This window comes from Epinephelus fuscoguttatus, linkage group LG20 (assembly GCF_011397635.1).
Source record: "Epinephelus fuscoguttatus linkage group LG20, E.fuscoguttatus.final_Chr_v1".
NCBI classification, from domain to species: Eukaryota; Metazoa; Chordata; class Actinopteri; order Perciformes; family Serranidae; genus Epinephelus; species Epinephelus fuscoguttatus.
This window is the reverse complement of record NC_064771.1, coordinates 3,175,209-3,193,485: the sequence shown is the minus strand read 5'-3', so window position 1 is coordinate 3,193,485 and position 18,277 is coordinate 3,175,209. Positions and strand designations below refer to the sequence as shown.

The window sequence follows — 18,277 nt, the reverse complement described above, 5'->3', positions numbered from 1 at the left end:
TGGTGGGGCTTTTACTTACCACAACTGCAGAGGGTACCAGCTTAATTTGAAACACACTACATTAGAAAGATGCCTTTATTTCCAAAGACAGACCTTTATTTTTTTTATTCCTTCTGTATGTTTTTAATTTTCATTTTTAGTCCGTACCCATTTGCCCTGTTAAATTTAACACATCATGCTGTCATTTCAAACTCAACACTTCCTATATCCGTTTAAAATTTAAAGCTCCTTATCATTTTGGTAGAGAGAATCTCTTCATTTTCTAAAAAGGCTTTTATTGTGAAACATTTAGAGGAAATTGTTGTGGAGGATTCAGTGACTTGCACAGTTTTCAAATGGTACTTCAATTGTAGCTCCTAACATTTTGTGGCACTTCAGTTTTTCTGGGACATGAACAGCCATAATGACTGAAATAATAATAACAGTAATAATAATAAAAATAGGACAAATATAATCTGATGATATCACACACATTATGAAAGATGATGACGTGTAGTCTGTCATGTCTACCGGCCAAATCATGGCAATATTTTTATAACTCCACAATTGCCTTATCTGACAGTGACTGTCAGAACAGACAAAAATGTTTTGTACTCTGAACTCGACATCAGTGGTTATTACTGTAAGGCCACAACTAGGGCTAGGGGATATGGCTTGAAAACATATTGCATATTTTTAGGCTGTTTAGTGACACAAAATATGTATCTTGATGCTGGTAAGTGAAACTGTAGCACCTTTCTAGTCTTCTGACCACTCAAATGCTTTTTACACTACGAGACACATTCACCCACCCACTGGTGGCTGAGGCTACCATACAAAGTGCCACCTACTACTCAGTTTTGAACACACCTGCACACTTGTCATTGGGAGCAATTTGGCGTTCAGTATCTTGCTAAAGGATGCTTTGACAGGTTGACTGGAGGAACTAGGGATCGAACTACCGATCTTCAGAGTAGTGGACAACCCTCTCAACCTTCTGAGCCACAGCTCAGAATAACAATACACTGACTAATCAGATAATATAAGGCAGAATGAGTAGGTCACAGGGTTCAAATGGTTCAATTTCTCGATTTTTGAGCTCCTGTTCCTTTCTGAAACCTCCATCCCAATAATTCTGGACATTTTAACAGTTTGCAACCATGAAGGTTACAAGCAGAGAGAGAGAGAGAGAGAGAGAGAGAGAGAGAAGGGAGAGAGAGATTGAGGGAGTTAAATGAAGAGAGGAGAGTGAGTCAAGGAGAATCAGAACAGAGGGAAGAAGAGAAAGACAAGTAGCAGAAGGGAGGAGAGTCAACAGAAGGATGGATGAGATAGAGGAGAGATTACTTTCACTTCCTGGTCGCGAGTGGCTTCTGTAGAACTCTATTTCAAAGTGCAGCATTAGCCAAACACCTCAACGGGCCTCTTACAGCCCCTTCTAGCACTCCCACAATGCCCTCATCACCTTCTCAAAACACTCCCCTGCTGCTGACACACACACACTCATATGCTGAAACATAAGCACATGAAATATACAAGCAGCAAATATACACTCATGCAGAGCCATGTACCTTCCACTCCTCCCCCAGCCCTTGTCCCTGTTTAATAGCATAAATCTGACAGGATGGATTGTGTTATTATTGGAGAGAGTGGGTCGGAAGGCTGGTAAATAAATAAACAATGACAAGGAAAGAAAATATTAATATCTATAAGAGTTGTTTTAGGGTGCTGGTCTGCATGGATTCCCCCAGTGTGTTTGTTATTCACAGGCAGCTGCAGACTGGGAGCTGGACCAACCCTGTTTGTTAATATGGTCAGGGTAATATTTCAATAAATCATTCTGTGACAGTGGGCCAGTAGCTCCTACAAACACACTGTACACCACAGCATGGCTTTGTTTGTTGAGGAGCTACACTGTCTTGAATTTTGGAAGAGATTTGTAGTCTACTGATATGCAATGATTTTTCAGTGCTGCACGTGCTCAAATTTATACTGAACAAAAATTTTAAACACTTTTGTTTTTGTTCTCATTTTTCAAAGGTTTAAGTTGAAGATCTAAGACTTTTTGTGCACTAAACAATTATATTTCTCAAATTTTGGTCACAAATTTCTTAAAATCTGTTAGTGAGGGCTTCCCCTTTTCCAAGATCCACCTGAAAGGTGTGGCATATCAAGATGCTGATTGAAAAACATCATTACCACTCTAAAATATGCAATTTGATCACACACCACGATGTCACAGATGTAACATGTTTTGAGGGAGCGTGCCATTGGTGTGCTGACTGCACGAGTGTCCACCAGAGCTGTTGCCTGTGAACTGAATGTTTATTTCACTACCATAAGCCATCTATAATGTCATTTCCTTGAATTTGGCAGCACATCCAACCAGCCTCACAACCCCACAAGTCAGTTATGACAAACTGCTGTCAGATCAAAACCTTAACGGGGAACATGCAGATGAGCTTCCCTGAGCCGCTTTCTTATGGTTTGTGCAGAAACTTTTGGTTTTGGTGGCTGGTCTCAGATGATCTTGCAGATGAAAATGCTGGATGTGAATCCTGAACTGGTGTGGCTACATGTGGCCTGTGGTTGTAAAGCCAGTCGGATGTATTGCCAAATTTGACCTAAAGACAAAACATGTCATAAGAAATCCCAAGTGCTATATTGTAAGTAGCTGGATTTGCTTGACTCTCTTGAAGACGTTTCACCTCTCTTCCAAGAGGCTTCTTCAGTTCTAACGTACTGGTGCAGAATTGCAGGCTTGAGTCAGATGTGAGTCATTCACCCACCCGACCATCATGCCATCATGTGGTTCGTTAGGGTTAGATGGGTCCAGGATCTCAAGGCTGCATTGTAGGTGGGCGATAAGTGGTGTTATAGGCCACCTCCTCTGTTTGACTTAGATGACTTTTTTCATGCCTTTTTCAAACCATCTATCTTCCTTGTCCAAAATGTGTACACTGCTGTCCTCAAAGGAGTGTCCCTTCTCCTGTAGATGTAAATAGATAGCTGAGTTTTGACCTGAGGAGCTGGTTCTCCTGTATCTGCACCAGTCTATTAAAATTGAAGAGGCCTCTTGGATGAGAGGTGAAATCTCTTCAAGAAACTCAAGCAAGTCCAGTTGCCTACAATATAGCACTTAAGATTACCATGACCTGGATGACTAAGAATCTTCACCAACATAACATAAGAAAGTTTTTGACATTTAGATTAGCATGGGAGATATGGAATATTGAAAAGAGGAGATAAAATAAAGCCTTTTCTATACATCTTTTATCAGCCTTTACCTACTTACTATTCTATTATCAGGGTATCATGTCATACTGCCACTCACCATTACAGGCCTCCACTCTGCTAGAAAGACCAGACATAAAGAATAAAATGCTGTCGGCATGCATCTCCCCATGAAACTATATTTTGCCATTTGAACATTTCAGTACAATTGAAACAGATGATGTATCGATCTTTACATCTCAATGTCATCAATAAAGCAAATCAGCAAATTTTCCAAACTCCCATCCCTTCAACTGTGACATCACACTTAATCTTTCACCTTATGATGCCATTACGTTGGTGCCCTGTGAAGTCTCTACAAAGCAGCTCCATAGTGGCATTGAAAATTTTGTTTTATTCGAACGTTTTGCTTCATGAAAGCGTTTGATTTTGCCAACACTCATTGTAGCATAAACAAGACTTAGAACAAGAGAAGCTGAGACATAATCTCGAGAAAGCCAAAGAATTGGTACACCATGACAATACTGTCTGACAAACAAGCATTGTAGGTACCATAGGTACTTCCCATCACTTAAGCTGCTCTTTCCTGTTATTCAGATACACATGTCTGGGAACAATTGCTTCTCCTCACATAACAAAATTTGGTCAAAGGCATGTCAGGTCATCTGGTTGAAGTCACATCAGGTCATCTACACTGTAAGAGTTTATGTCAGGTTATCTGACTGAAGTCATGTAAGGTCAACTACACTATATGTTCCCCCACTGGGAGTCATCAGACCCCAACCAATCCCTTAATATTTTTTGTCATTTAAAAAGTTAAACCATCAGCCAAAGCAAAGGAAAGCAAAACCCAACAGCCCTTTAACCCTCTTCAGTTAACATTTGTTTAGCATTTGTTTAGCGTTTGCTTGCTTGTTGGGAAATTCCCCCATGATCTCTGTGGTATCTTTCACTGTATTTGTGGCAGAACATTACATCTAATTGGTGAAGCTGACTGCATACAAAGTATAAGATTCCTTCTGATTGGTTGATTATTAGCTGTTCCTTAGTTTTGATTGCTGATTACAAATAGATGTTACATGCTTTGACTGGCTGATTACAGATGAAGCACCAGGATTTTCAAATATGAACTGCTACTCATGTTTCAGTAACAAACCCCTAGAAGATGGCTGTTAGAATGTGGTAGCATTGACAAACTTGCCTACAGGCTTGGCTGATGCATTAGTGTCAGTTAATGTGATTGTGTGGACTTGCAGGTTACAAGCTCTGAATCAATTTTAATTGCCAGTACAGCCCAGAAGAGGAGGCTGTAAATTATGAAATGTTTTTTTTTCCATTTTGCAAACTTGCAAAGCCAAGTGTGAAGTGCAATGTTTTCATGCTGCTCCTGGCTGCTCTAGGGAGGAGCAGTATTTTGAATGAAGCCCTGGGTAGGCTGGCTTACACTGTGTGCTTTGCTGTGTGGATATCTCCTCCTGGTAAAGATACTTTCAATGGGTGAGTAGTGGGTGCTGAGGGAAGAACAGAAAACACTGTGCCAGTTTGTAGGAATTTATACTTCTTAGTTGAATCGATGTCATATCTACGGCATAGGCTCTGCGTCACTCACTTCAGACAGTCTTCCTCCTGCTTCTGAGCTGTCGACCAGCTCACACCACTTCTAGCTCCTGGGCCTCTGGCCAGCCCAGACAGACCTCTCAGAGTCTCTTTCTCCTGGACCATGACTTGTTCACGCTCAAGGCAGAGGCAAACCTGAACCAGACAATATAGAGGTGCAAAAACAAGGTTTGAAACTAACTTTCCAGTTAGCACCCCAACGTATAACTCTGCAAAGACCCTGAGCGACCAGCTTCCTTGGATCTGCACCTTCGGAACAAGGACACAACAAAGACTGCATCCGGAACCACAGCTTTTTCCAGCCTTCTTCTGCCGGCTAACAAGAGCAGCACACCACAAAGCGACTCTTTCTTCTATCCATTCAAGGATCGGTAATTTAACAACTGGGCATAGCTTTATCACAGCTGTACAGGCTAAGCAAGACTGCCGAATGCTACGATGATTTAAACCTACCTTGCCATTAGCCTGTGCCCTTGATCTTGCTGCCTTATAGAACATTCCCAGCCTTTCATTTAGAAATGTGTACCGATATCAGCCTGGGGTTATGAAGCTTCTTAGTGTGCTGATCTTGATTCCTAGAGACTTGAGATGCCTCTCAGGTTCATCGCTTTCATGTGAACTGAAAGACAGAGCTGATCCTTGATCAACACTTTCATTTTGACAAAAGTCTGCCCAAGATTTGTTTCAAATTCAAAGTGATCTGTTAAAGAAGGAATAGTTAAACACTTGGGAAGTACACTTGCTTTATTTTCTCGTCCAAAGTTAAATGAAAAGATTGGGACCACTCTCATACCTGTATGCTAAATGCATTCGGCATTTTTGTTGTTTGTGATTTAATGCTGTTTCTTGAGTAATTGTTGTGATTTTTTGCACTTAGGTCATTGGTTGCTAAGCTAAGTGTTTAGTTTGCTAATGTTGTTCACAGACAACGTCTTGCATGAAACTAAACATCCTTTGCATTGATCCAGACCGTTTGCGACACATATCAAATTCTCATAGACTCATTTACAAACAGGCTTTCAACAGAGCTACAACCAAGATGCAAATCAAAGTTCCCACTTCTTTTCCACTGTCTTTGTCCTGACCACATGGTCAGACAAACTCTCCCCCCGGTCTGAAGCCAGCTTTGATTCGGCCATCTAGTAGTTTTCTGTTGTCAGCTATTTTGTTTTGTAGGCCAAACGGCCCTTTGATTACCACACCCGCCTTTGTCTTTATCTCTCTCTCTCTGTCTCTGTCTCTCTCTCTTGCACACACCCACCCACACACACACACATATATACACCTAGCTTGTATATAGTTAGTTAGTTAGTATTTGTGTGTTTTGATGCTTGCTTACTTTATGAATAAATATCATGTTGCACAAGACTGAATGAATAGTCAACCTCTGCTGCGTCAGGAACTCCAAAATCCTACAGGCTTTACAATTCATTTTGGTTATGCTTATTAATTTAATTATTGATCATGAATTCCAAACTGATAGTTTAGTGAACTTTTTGAGACTGATACCTTTAACTGGCTATTGTTTTCCCTTTTCGGGAATGGTGCCCCACAAGGTGATTTAATGTAAATTAAGTCACATTATTTAACATAATCAGTAGTTATTATTAATAATTATTAATTATTTCAGATAGCCAATTTGATACTTTAATTGGAGATCTATTACAAGGTCAGGCCCATGTTAAGGCTTAAGTCCCACCAAATGGTGCCGCCATGTGAAACAACACTGGTGCCTAGATCACAATGTCACCAGTATAATTTACAACATTAATAATGTCCCCCCTTGAGGCCCAGAATAGGCTCTGTGCACCAGCTCCCCATTTCCTGTCCTATACTATTGGATTAAGGGATTAATCAGGTGTGTGCTGGGTGTGCAGGTGCACACCTGATTAAAATCTCCACTTGTAGCAAGGTTAATATACGCAATGTAAAATGCCAAAGGCTTGTGGTAATAACGTTAGCATGTTGTATTTGTTTAGAAAACATGTTTAATATAAGACACTTGTTTTGTCGGTGAACCTTGTGAGTTGTGATGGAGCCAAATTATGCACCATTACCTTTGTTGAATGTGGCTGTTGTCCCTGGTTTTATATGAGAAGAGGAATGGATCACCAGCAAGGGGTCTGCCCATTGGTCCGACAGCCCATTATTCCGACAACCCATTGGTCCGATATCCCATTGTTCTGACCATATTAAACCCATTGTTCTGAAGTCCCATTGTTCCGAAATCATCATGATGCCCTGTGGTTAAAGTCTGGTTAGGTTTAGGCACAAAAACCACTTAGTTAGGGTTAGGAAAAGATAAGGGTGTGGGTTAAAATGAAAAAGAAAGTGGCAAACACATAAGCTGTGAGCCTGCTTCACCTCAAGCCTTTTCCAGCTGACCCAAAGCCAGTCGCGGCGCACCATCAAGGCAGAAATACGCCTACCGGGAGCCATTCAGCACTGCGGAGAGCTCCCCACACAACCCGGACCCCAGAGTTAATAACAAGAGGTTATGGTGTTTCATTCTCTCCTCTCTATGACACTTGTATCTTGACCAGTAGCCTACTTTTGTTGTGTTTGCTGATCCTCTGTGGTACACAAATACAGTATAGCCTAGTATAATCACATATAAGAACAACGGGACATCGGACTAATGGGATGTCAGACCAAAGGAGCCACCAGCAAGGCTAATTTATACAATGTAAAATGCCTTAGGCATGTGCTAATAACGTGAGCATGTTATGAGGCCGGTTCTACGCGGGGGCAAGAGGGGGCAATGCCCCCTTAAACAAATGTCTTGCCCACTCAAATCAAATCCACTGAAAAAGCACAAAACAGAAAAGTTTTCTCATCTGTCTCCACTCCACTCCATGCTGTGTGCTGGCTGTGTGTGATCTACTGTCTGCAGTCGGCAGAGACCCTCCCCCCAGTAAACACACAATCACTGTTTAGTATGCAAATGAGCCAAGATGCATCGGCGTCAGGTTTCTCAGTCTCAGTGAGGCAGAATGCAGCAGTAAAGGGAAGCTCCATTAAACTCGTTGTAGCATCTCGTGTTGTGAAATACTTAATATGTAACTAAAGTAAATATAGCAGTGTGAGCATAGAGTGTGAGCCTGTCAGTGCGAACGTTTCTTCAATCACACAAGCACAGCACGAGATGAGTGCCTGCTGCATGTCACATACTGAGGACAAATGCCCTGTGTGTGCCAGACCCCTACATAAAGCCCCGCCCAGCCTCTAGTTCTGCACGCTGTTTTTTGATAATCACAGCGATTTTTACAAAGCTTTTATTAACTTTTTACTTCTGCAGCTTTCAGCACCTCAAAGGAGAGTGGAGTGAAGAGAAATCTGTTAAATTGCTGACACCCCCCTCCCCCCAAAAAACAACAAAAAAATGCCAAAAACAAAACAAAACAAAACAAAAAAGTATAAAATGTTCTGCTCTAGCCTATATCTGTTGTGTTTGTTAGTTCTTTTAGTTTGAGAAGTTTATTTCATAAGACTAGCTTTGGAAAATACTGGCTATAGTGAGGTTATTGTAATTATTAGGTTCAAATTTATTTCATGTGTCTAGATGCCTAATGGCCATCCAATAAGATAAATGTTAAGATGTTAGTTGTGCCTGGATGAAGGGTATTTTTTATTTTATTTTTTCTTAATTTTTAATTTATTTTTTGTTTATTTTATTTTTCAGTATTCCACCCTGAGGGGTTGCACCTTATTGTGGTCAGGGGATTTGCATGCCTCAGTGGCCATAAGAGCTATACCAGCAGGAGCTTAGACTTCAGGGTGACAAAGTGCAATCCATTTCTTTAGGTTGGGGGTTGGACATACAACTAACAACAACCCAGTTCCATGTAGAAAACACTGTTATCAACAACAAAACAAGTGGCGAGCACATTTGAGACCATGGTGCTTTGACACCCTCTATAGGGCACTAAATCAGGCTAATTTTTATGCATCAGCATTCATGAGGTGCTGTGCTTTGATCATTTATAATTGAATGTGGGCATGTAGAGGGCAAAACATAATGCGGATCCATGTGTGGACAATTCTAAGTTGATTTGGGATTTATAAAAGGAAACTGTGCACTGGCAGGTGCCAGTCAGCTGTTTTGTAAAAGCATTGCAAGCCTTCACTATATTCGTTTTTTTTTTGTTTGTTTTTTTTGTTGTTTTTTTTGCCAAAAAGAAAGTTGCTCCTATTTCGAAGCATATCCAGTGATGATGTTGACTGAAGTTTAGATTCAATGAGTTTGATTTAAAAGGCAGGAAATAAAAGTGTGAGTGGTGAACCAAAAAGGTAGAGCAGCATGCAGAAAATTGAGGTCTGAATGAAACAAGCCACCAATTAGCAGTAGCAATCAAAACTAGGCTTGGGTGGTATCGATGTATCACGGTATACCAGGGTATTTAGAAATCCCAAAGGTATAATTTTCGGGAGCATATCTATGTTCCCAGGGTTCTATGTTTCCTGTGTTCTATGTTCCCCGCTTACACAAAAAAAGGTTCTATGTTTCCCAGGTTCTATGTTGCCTGCTCAACCAAGCAGGAAACATAGAACCCTTTTTGTGTAAGCGGGGAACATAGAAGCTTTTTTGCAGGGTTAAGTGGGGAACATAGAACCCGGGAAACATAGAACCCTGGGAACATAGGGATGACCCCTAATTTTCAATACCGTCAAAAACACAGATGCTCCTCTTTCTATTAAACTGATACAGAGATCCTGTATTAAGGCAATGTATTAGAGTGCACAGTATGCACCAACAGAGGTCAGTCTCTGTGAGTGACTGTGAGCGGTGGGGATAATGCTACTGGGTGGTGAAAAAGAAAAATGCCTCAACCCCTGTTGAAGCCCTGTGATTTGTGATATTGGGCTTTATAAATAAAATTGAAATTGAAATTGAAATTGAAAAGCTCAAGGCAAAATATTTGTGGCTACAAGGGGGATCAGAAAAAAATAAATAAATAAAATAAAAATCAACCAGCCACCCTCCTCCTCTGATAAGTTAAGAACAGTCCCTTCAGTGCGGTGAGGTTTGTGGACCGTTACCTGCCACAAAGAGAGAAATGTGAATGGCTCGTTTCTCCTCTGACACATCACATACCTGTGTGCCGCCACGGCTCGGCTGTTCAGGTACTTCTGGGCAGTCATGACACCAACGAAGAGGAAATTATTGAACATGGAGCCGGGCGTAGTGGCCATAGTAGTGGCCATAGTGCTCTGCCGTATTCCTGTCTGTGACCCCCTTTCAACCCACAAACGGCAGGATTCGCCTTTTGTTTCTGCTGCTGGTTTAAATCAGTACTCGCACAGCACACTCCTGAATGACTCCTTTTGCTCGCACAAAACTATTTTTAGTCGCAAATGTGAGTAAAATGCTCGCACCATAACGGTTGCAAATCCCCAGCGGCTGGTTTAAGAACGAAAAGCACATCACCTGTTTCAACATCCAATCAGCTTGTGGTGAAGTCTCTGATCAAGTCAAAATGATTGCAGATGACTCGTTCGCTTGCTGCGGCAGGTGCCCTGTCTGTCTCTGCATTTTATTTTGATCACATTCTGTTTTCATAGTGCTTGTGACATCTCAAATGTGTCTTTGACTTGCAACTGAACATGTGACCCATTTAATAGATAACACGAGATATACTGTATATATTGTGTATTGCCGTTCAGCCTGAAAATACCCAGATATGAATTTTAGTCCATATCACCCAGCCCTACTATAAATGCAGCAGTAGCCAGTATCTCACTATCACTATCCTCATCCATATTTTAAGAACTTACAAATTATATTCAGCCACAAATAAAAGCCAGAAAAGCTGGAAATCAGAACAGATATACAGAGTTGCTGCATAGAGATGATACACTGTCCTATGTAATTGCATTTGTGTGAATGTGAACCAGCACATTTTTAGAACATTGCAAAATGGTACATTGTTTCAACTGGTGTTATGAACGTTTGCTCTGTTAGGACTTCTTTAGGACTATTACCAGTAGCTCAGTTGTGTTTTTTTTACACTGACGCAGTCTCCGCTGAATTAACTTTACCATCCATCTGGACAAATAAAAAGCTGCCTCCACCCATTCTATAGGGACCTGGGGCCTGTATCACGAAGCAGGATTAATGTCTTAGCGAGGTAACTTCAGGGTTAACCCTGGGTTTTCGGTCTCACAAAGCCGGTTCAGTTCTTATCGGGGTAGATCACCATGGTAACTTACTCTGAACGGCTATCCTGCTCCAGAGCAGGTTAAGTTCAGGGTTGAATCTGATCCTATAAAAAGCACCACCCACTGGCCAATCAGCTGTTGGGAAAAAAATGACTCCACTGACAGAAATGCAGCCCAGTCATGACGGGAAGTTTAATTAATTTGATTGATTTTGATTTGAAAGTTTATTTTGAACATTAAAAAAGAAAAGAAAACAACAACAACAACAACAACAGACAATGAAAAGATTGTTCAAAAAGGAGTGGAAAGAAGCTGAAATTTCATCCCACCCCTTCATAAGAAAGAAACTGATCATTTGCGGACACTTAATAGCACCATTAATTAGTGCCAACATTTTGTTTTGTTGGAGGAAATGATCCCTGTTAAAGATAATGGGCCTAACTGACAGCTTTGCTGCTGGAAATGTGGAAAGTAGCCTATCATGTCTACACTTCATGGTGTTTGAGAGATTTTCCTTTTTGTTTTTTAAAGAGGGACACTAGGTATATTTCTGCACAGCTGTTAATTTCTAACACAGCTCAATATCAGGATGATTTTATTCAGACTATCAATTTGGTGTTGATATGATTTAATTGTGGCGTCAGCTTTAAGCTCTATTGTAGCATATATAACGTTATGACAAAGAAGACCAATTTATCAGATGCAGTGACGTTAGACGATAATTGTAATACATGCAATTCATCTGCGCAGCATTGATTTCATGGGATTCAAAGGTGTGATCAGTGTCAGATGTACAGGTACAGGTACAGTAGCTACTTGAACCAGTGATGAGTAATTTAACCTACACGTAATTTTATTTGCTACCTTGTTTTGTCTTGATTTTTCCCTCTATCCTCCTCTATTTCTTCTTTCCTTTTCTATTACGTAATTTCATTGATGTTTTGACAGGGGAATTTCTTTGATAAGCTTTTAGTGGCTTCTAACCTCTCCGGCACTTTTCTTTTTTTAATCTTGTAAATGTTATACTGTCTGTTTTTAACATTATGTGCAAATAAACTAATCTAAACTAATACTAAACATTTTTCATCCTGTTATGCGTTGCCACGCATGTTTCCTCCTCCTGCAGCTGCCACGGTGTTGGCCTTTTCTGTAATGTTGCTTTTCTCCTCCTCATATTTTAGTAGAATTAATCTCTGATCCTCATGAGAAATACTTTTTTTTTTCCCCTCACATACGGTGCTCTGTGAGGACGCTCAGTGACACTCAGTGATGCTACGCTTCTCTCATGACTGTGATTGGTCCGCTGCGTGCGCGTTCACGGCTCTTGATAAAGCAGCCCTGGGTTGAGTTACCGAGTTGATATCCAGCGTCATGATACCGATTATCCTGATTGCCATTGTTAGGGTTAGTCAACCCAGGATAGGTCTGGGTAACCCAGGAAAGTTTGATCTCTCTTCGTGATACAGGCCCCTGCTGTATACAGTGTGTGTGTGTGTGTGTGTGTGTGTGTGTGTGTGTGTGTGTGTGTTGGAGTATGTTCAGTGTGATGGATCTGGAGATTTGTGGTGTGGTCTGCTTGATTATCTGCATGTTTTTTTTATTTCAGATTCTGAATTGTTGCTGTTGCACTGCTCCTCAGGTCATCAACCTCTTTGAATGCAATGCCTTTGGGACAAACACACAACAACATCTCACCAGTGAAAACACATACACATACACATACACACACTCAGGCACAGTTTGGAAGGCAGCAGCGGTCAGAGTTGAAATAAGGACAGTCCCAGAGGTCTGTCACTGCAGCATCTTTTGTATTTCCCCCAACCTTACTTTGTTTTTCTTTCCTCTGCCTCTGTGGTCCACAGTTACCATGGAAACACAGTTTGACATTATATGTTCCACCAGGGAGAGTTGCATCTCCAGTATTTTTCTCTCCTCTCCCCTGTTATTGAGGGAGAACTATTTTAATTGCCCAGGTTTAAGGGAGAGACGAGAAGAGAGCAAGTGGCTGCCAGCTGTTGGTGTAGCTGTCTGTATCTGTTTAGTAGAAATTCTTTTGCCATGGATCACCATCTGTCTGGCCAGCTGGCTGGCTCCACACTGATTTATCTATCTATAGACTCAAATTCAGTTTCAGTTGTAGCCGCCATTAGAGCTACACACAAGTGTTAACTTATGATGAACTGACTGTTCTAAATGTACTGTCAAGCTGAGAAGTGTTAATGTGTTTATTTGTGTGTCATGGATTCAAAAACGTTCCATTGAAACCCATGGTGACAGAAAGCCCTAACAATTACTCAGTACTTATCATGTAATGTGTTTAGTGCAGCTTGACAAAGTCCTGACAGCAAATAAGAAGTCTTCACAGCTCCTTTCAGCCCTAGTTACCAAGACCCTACCCAGAGGAGTCTGACTCAGTCAGACACACTACCCCACAACTTTCAAAATGGCAACCACCCATGACCTGCATTTAGGTGGATCCCTCATGATAAATCAAATTGGTCGAGATTGGTTCCGTAATTGCACTTTTTTCAAGCCAAAGAAACAAATGGGACCATTTCCAATAAATTAAAAATAGAATCTGATGCTGCACCTGCCTATAATGTGTTATGTTTGATGTAAGACCGCCTCATATCGTTAGGATAAATGTCAGAGAACATATAGAAAACGACATGTAAATGTGTTGTCTTACCTTACCAGTGTGGTGCCATGTTTGTTTATCCCTCCAGCTCTGCTTTCCAAAGCGCGGCCGAAATATATCTCGCCAGCTCTAGATAAAGCCCAGCTGGATACTAACGTTACTCAAGGTGGAGGTGTCTCGTCCTTGGTCACATCCACACCTTGATATATATGTATGACATATCTTTGGGGGCCTTCTTCCTGATGTATTCCTGGATGTTAGTTGCTTCATCCTGGACAGTGGCTCTTCAGCTCCCCTTGTTACGTTTAGTGTGCTGGACAAGCGATGCATTGTGAAAAGATTCCTTATCTTGATATCAGTGGCCTCTATCTCCTCCTTTGGCCAGCTTATTATACCTATGTACCATACGTGTTGATGGCTACCTTTCCTTTCAGTGGACTTTTCAGGATCTGTCTTACTCTGTGTCATCTGCAGTGCTGCCTCATGGTAGTTCAACCTCCTTGGTTTTGATTGTCTTCCTTCTCTTTGACACCATCTGACCACACTCATCTAGTTCGAATGCACGTCTGTCCGTCCTGGAAGAGGGATCCCTCCTCAGTTGCTCTTCCTGAGGTTTCTACCGTTTTTTTTTCCCCGTTAAAGGTTTTTTTGGGGAGTTTTTCCTTATCCACTGTGAAGGTCCAAAGGACAGAGGGATGTCGTATGCTGTAAAGCCCTGTGAGGCAAATTGTGATTTGTGATATTGGGCTTTATAAATAAAATTGATTGATTGATTGAATGACTTTAATGAATAAATAATTAATAGTAGTAATTCTGATGTAATTGCTGTAGATCCTCGTGAGGTGCATCAGTGTGTCTCTGTCTCGCTCATTCCTGGCATACAGCTTTATGATGTCCATATATATACATATATATATATATATATATATATATATATATATATATATATATATATATATATATATATATATATATACATATATTTATGTATATATATATATATATATATGTGTGTGTGTGTGTGTGTGTGTGTGTGTGTGTGTGTGTGTATGTATTGGGGATGACGATTTTAATGATAACAAATAACAAAACATAAGACAATTCTTCATTTGTCCCATAGCAGGGGAATTTGCAACTTTACAGCAGCAGGGATAGTGCAAACAGGAACAACACTGGTGTGCAACATATGAGTATGAAACGGCACAAAGAAACCGACAGGTCAGCGTAATAAGTAATAAATAAAATAAAGCCTAATAAATAAAACAACAACAATAAGTCAGTAGTAAAACACAGCAAAATATAATAAAGAGAGTCTGAATGGCTGATTTCACATTATTGATGGAAGTATAGATATTGCACAGTTTAGCGTATTAAATATTGCATCTGATCCAATCTGATTATAAGCAGTAAAAAATAATATATTTCACTGTTGATACATATTGCACATGAGTGATGATTGATTGTCCATAGTTTTAGTAAACACCTAAAGGAAATATCTTCAAATTTGGCACAAACATCCACCTGGACTCTAGGATAAATTGATTAGATGTTGGTGGTCAAAAGTCAAAGTCACTGTGACCTCACAAAATCGATTTTACGCCATAACTAAAACAAATCATACGTTAATGATAACCAAGTTTATTTCACACGCATCTTAAGATGCAACCTAGACACATTATCAGTGATGTCATGGCTACAAATTGGTCTGGACAGAAATAGATGAAAACTGCAACTTGATTGGTTAGTGGAGACATACAACCGCCAGGCGGTGATTCTATTTTTTTTTATTGAGCTACAGCATATTTTTAAATGTGTGTCTCTGTGTTTTTCGACAGGCGGACATCTAACTGAAGAGGCATCCAGACATCTCATCTGCTTTGCCGACATCCTAACATAAGTAGGTCTTTCCACTTCTACAACCTCTCGCAGCCTGCATTTAAATGACAGGGTAGTAGATGGAGTGACAAATGAACCACGCTGCACACTGTAGCCCTGCAGCTGAGGTGCTAGGTGTGTGTTGCAATTCACAACACATTGTTGTTATCAAAGTGACTGTGCTGTAACTGAGGTAGCTGCTGTAAATGAATATTTGTAACTTCTGTTTCACAGAAGTGGTGGATTGAATAACCTCCTTTCAATGAAAAGTTTTTGGATTTATGCAGATTTTAAGGTTGTGGTTCACAACTGTAGCAAGGCTGTGGTCTGCAGAGTTTCCCAGTCTAAAAAAGCTTCAGAGCCTTCTTTATCTAGAAACCCCATAAGTGAACAGGGCAGTTTGGAAGGTGATGTTTTCACAACTTTGTCTCCCAAAACTTTTTTTTAATATCTCTAGTTTGCAGTTGCAAAAAGGAATGTTTCTATTGTTCGGTTTAGGTGACTCAAAGCATTTTCCTAAGATTAGGGAGATATAACTGAGTGGCCTTGGTTTAATATTGGAAACTTCTAAGATGATACAAGTCAGTGTTTTAACTATTCTAATATTTAAACAAGGCCCTTGTATTTCAGATAATACTTGGGGACTATATTGTAGTTGTTCACAGCCCTTTAGATTCTAAAAGTTTCCCTTTTATTGGCTATCTTTAGTGTTCCAGGTCGTCAAATATTGAGTCTTTGTCAAGCCCCTCAGCATCTCACAGTGATGCACACCCTTTAGCGGATCTATGTGATATACAGCTAAAATACATTGTAAAGCCTGATTGAGACTACACAACATGCTCATCCGTTCCGACAGTCACCATGTCAGGTTACATGATTATGAAGTCATTAAATCTTGCTGTGACTTGGCTGACAGACATGACAGACTACACGTTGATCGACCACCTATCATCACTGGTCGTCTTTCACAATGCATATATTTTTTATTGTTATTACTGTTATTATTTCAGTCACTGTGGCTGTTACTGTATGCAAACTATGTAAGTCACTGAATTCTCCACAACAATTTCCTGCAAATTCTTCACAATAAAAGCCTTTTTTATAATATGAAGGGATTCTCTCCACCAAAATGATAAGGGGCTTTTAATTTTTAAATGGATACAGGAAGTGTTGAATTTGAAATAAGAGCACGACACATTCAATTTAACAGGACAAACGGGGGTAGATGAAAAGAAAAAATAGACAAATACAGTGAGAGCAGCAGTAGCTCAGTCCATAAGGACTTGGGTTGGGAACCGGAGGGTCGCCTGTTCAAGTCCCCATCCGGACCAAATATGGAGCGTGGACTGGTGGCTGGAGAGGTGCCAGGTCACCTCCTGGGCACTGCCGAGGTGCCCTTGTGCAAGGCACCTGTGTCTGGAAATAATGGCCTGTTTCTAATGTAGTCTGTTTCAAATAAAGCTGGTACTCTCTGCAGTTGTGGTAAAGGCTCAGCCACTATTTGTTAATTGTACTAATTTATAACCTTCATTATGAAGAAATAACATTCTTTGCCAGCTTGATGCTAATGGCAGTTCTCACCAAGTTACCAAAATGTCTCTGCTGTATCACGCCATCATTTCTCCATGTTTACTCTGTATGGTAACATCTCTTGAGGGGTGTTGTTGTCATACAGTTGTCACAGATCGCTCTGTGTTCCTATGGGTCAAAGTGACGGCTGTGGAAAACAAAAGTATGTGAGGTTGTGAGACATCTCAGACAATTCGCAATTGATTGCCTCTCATACCACTCATTGTCGTTCACGATCCGAGCCGACACTGTAGGACAGCCATGTCGGGCTATAATTGGACTGATATTGTGTAGTCTTGCAAGTAAGTAGTCTGTGTTGGTTAATGTTGCGAAACGGTTGCAGCTAGGTTAAGCCAACAAAACAGCAAACAACTACTTGGTTAGGTTTATAAAAAAACGATTTGGTGTTGATTTAAATAAGTACATTTGTTACGTAATGTAATGTGATGTTATTACATCACATAAATGAGTTTTGGTCTCACACAGGATGTGGGTATGTAAGTTATGTAATGTATGCATTAAAATAACATTGGATTGAAAAAACAGCCATAATTGATGCTCTTGGAATAAGAATGGGTTGAAATCGAACAGTACATGACAAAATTGTGTTCTCACCTAGGTTGTCTCTCCATTAAGGCTCCTTTAAATACCCTTTACATACGAAAATAGACTTGTCCATTTTAAATGTTGTAAACATCATCGCCCTCATACTTCCATGTGTCCTTTAGGTTGGCATAGATACAGCCAGTAGATGGCACTAGAGAGTGGAGTCAGAAGTTTCACACAACAAACAAGGCAATGGGGGAGGAGGTTGTAATACTGTACCTTTAAACAGAGACTGCACTGTAGATAGTGGAGGTCTGTGCAGCCATTATATAGATCCAGACAAGTGGACGGAGAATTAATTTTTACTATGTTCATAATACTACACTAGAACTACACCACTGCACTGCCTGCACGATCTCTGGTGGTACTGCTTAATTTTTATCTGTAAGCTTTCAGGAAACGTACACAAATAAGACCAAAATGACCACAGAGTATGAACAACGTTCATAACGTTCATAATGTTAACCGTTAACGTTAATCATAAATGAGCCCTTAGATCAAGGATTATGTATGTTCCTGTTATGAAAAAGCAGGCAGAGTTTTGAATAGGCTTTGTTTAAAAGGAAGGAAATCCTCTTTATAATGTGCAGTGACTCAGCT

At 40.4% G+C, this 18,277-nt stretch overlaps 1 protein-coding gene across 2 annotated transcripts in view; it reads left to right on the top strand.

Moving 5' to 3' along the window:
* The window catches only part of LOC125881011 (RNA binding protein fox-1 homolog 3-like), a 1,507,594-nt gene that overhangs the window by 390,912 nt on the left and 1,098,405 nt on the right, over positions 1-18,277 (top strand). For both annotated transcript variants that reach the window (XM_049563926.1, XM_049563925.1), the window contains exon 3: positions 15,463-15,524. The gene's annotated coding sequence lies outside the window, so the exon portion shown is untranslated. The remainder of the gene's footprint in view (positions 1-15,462; positions 15,525-18,277) is intronic.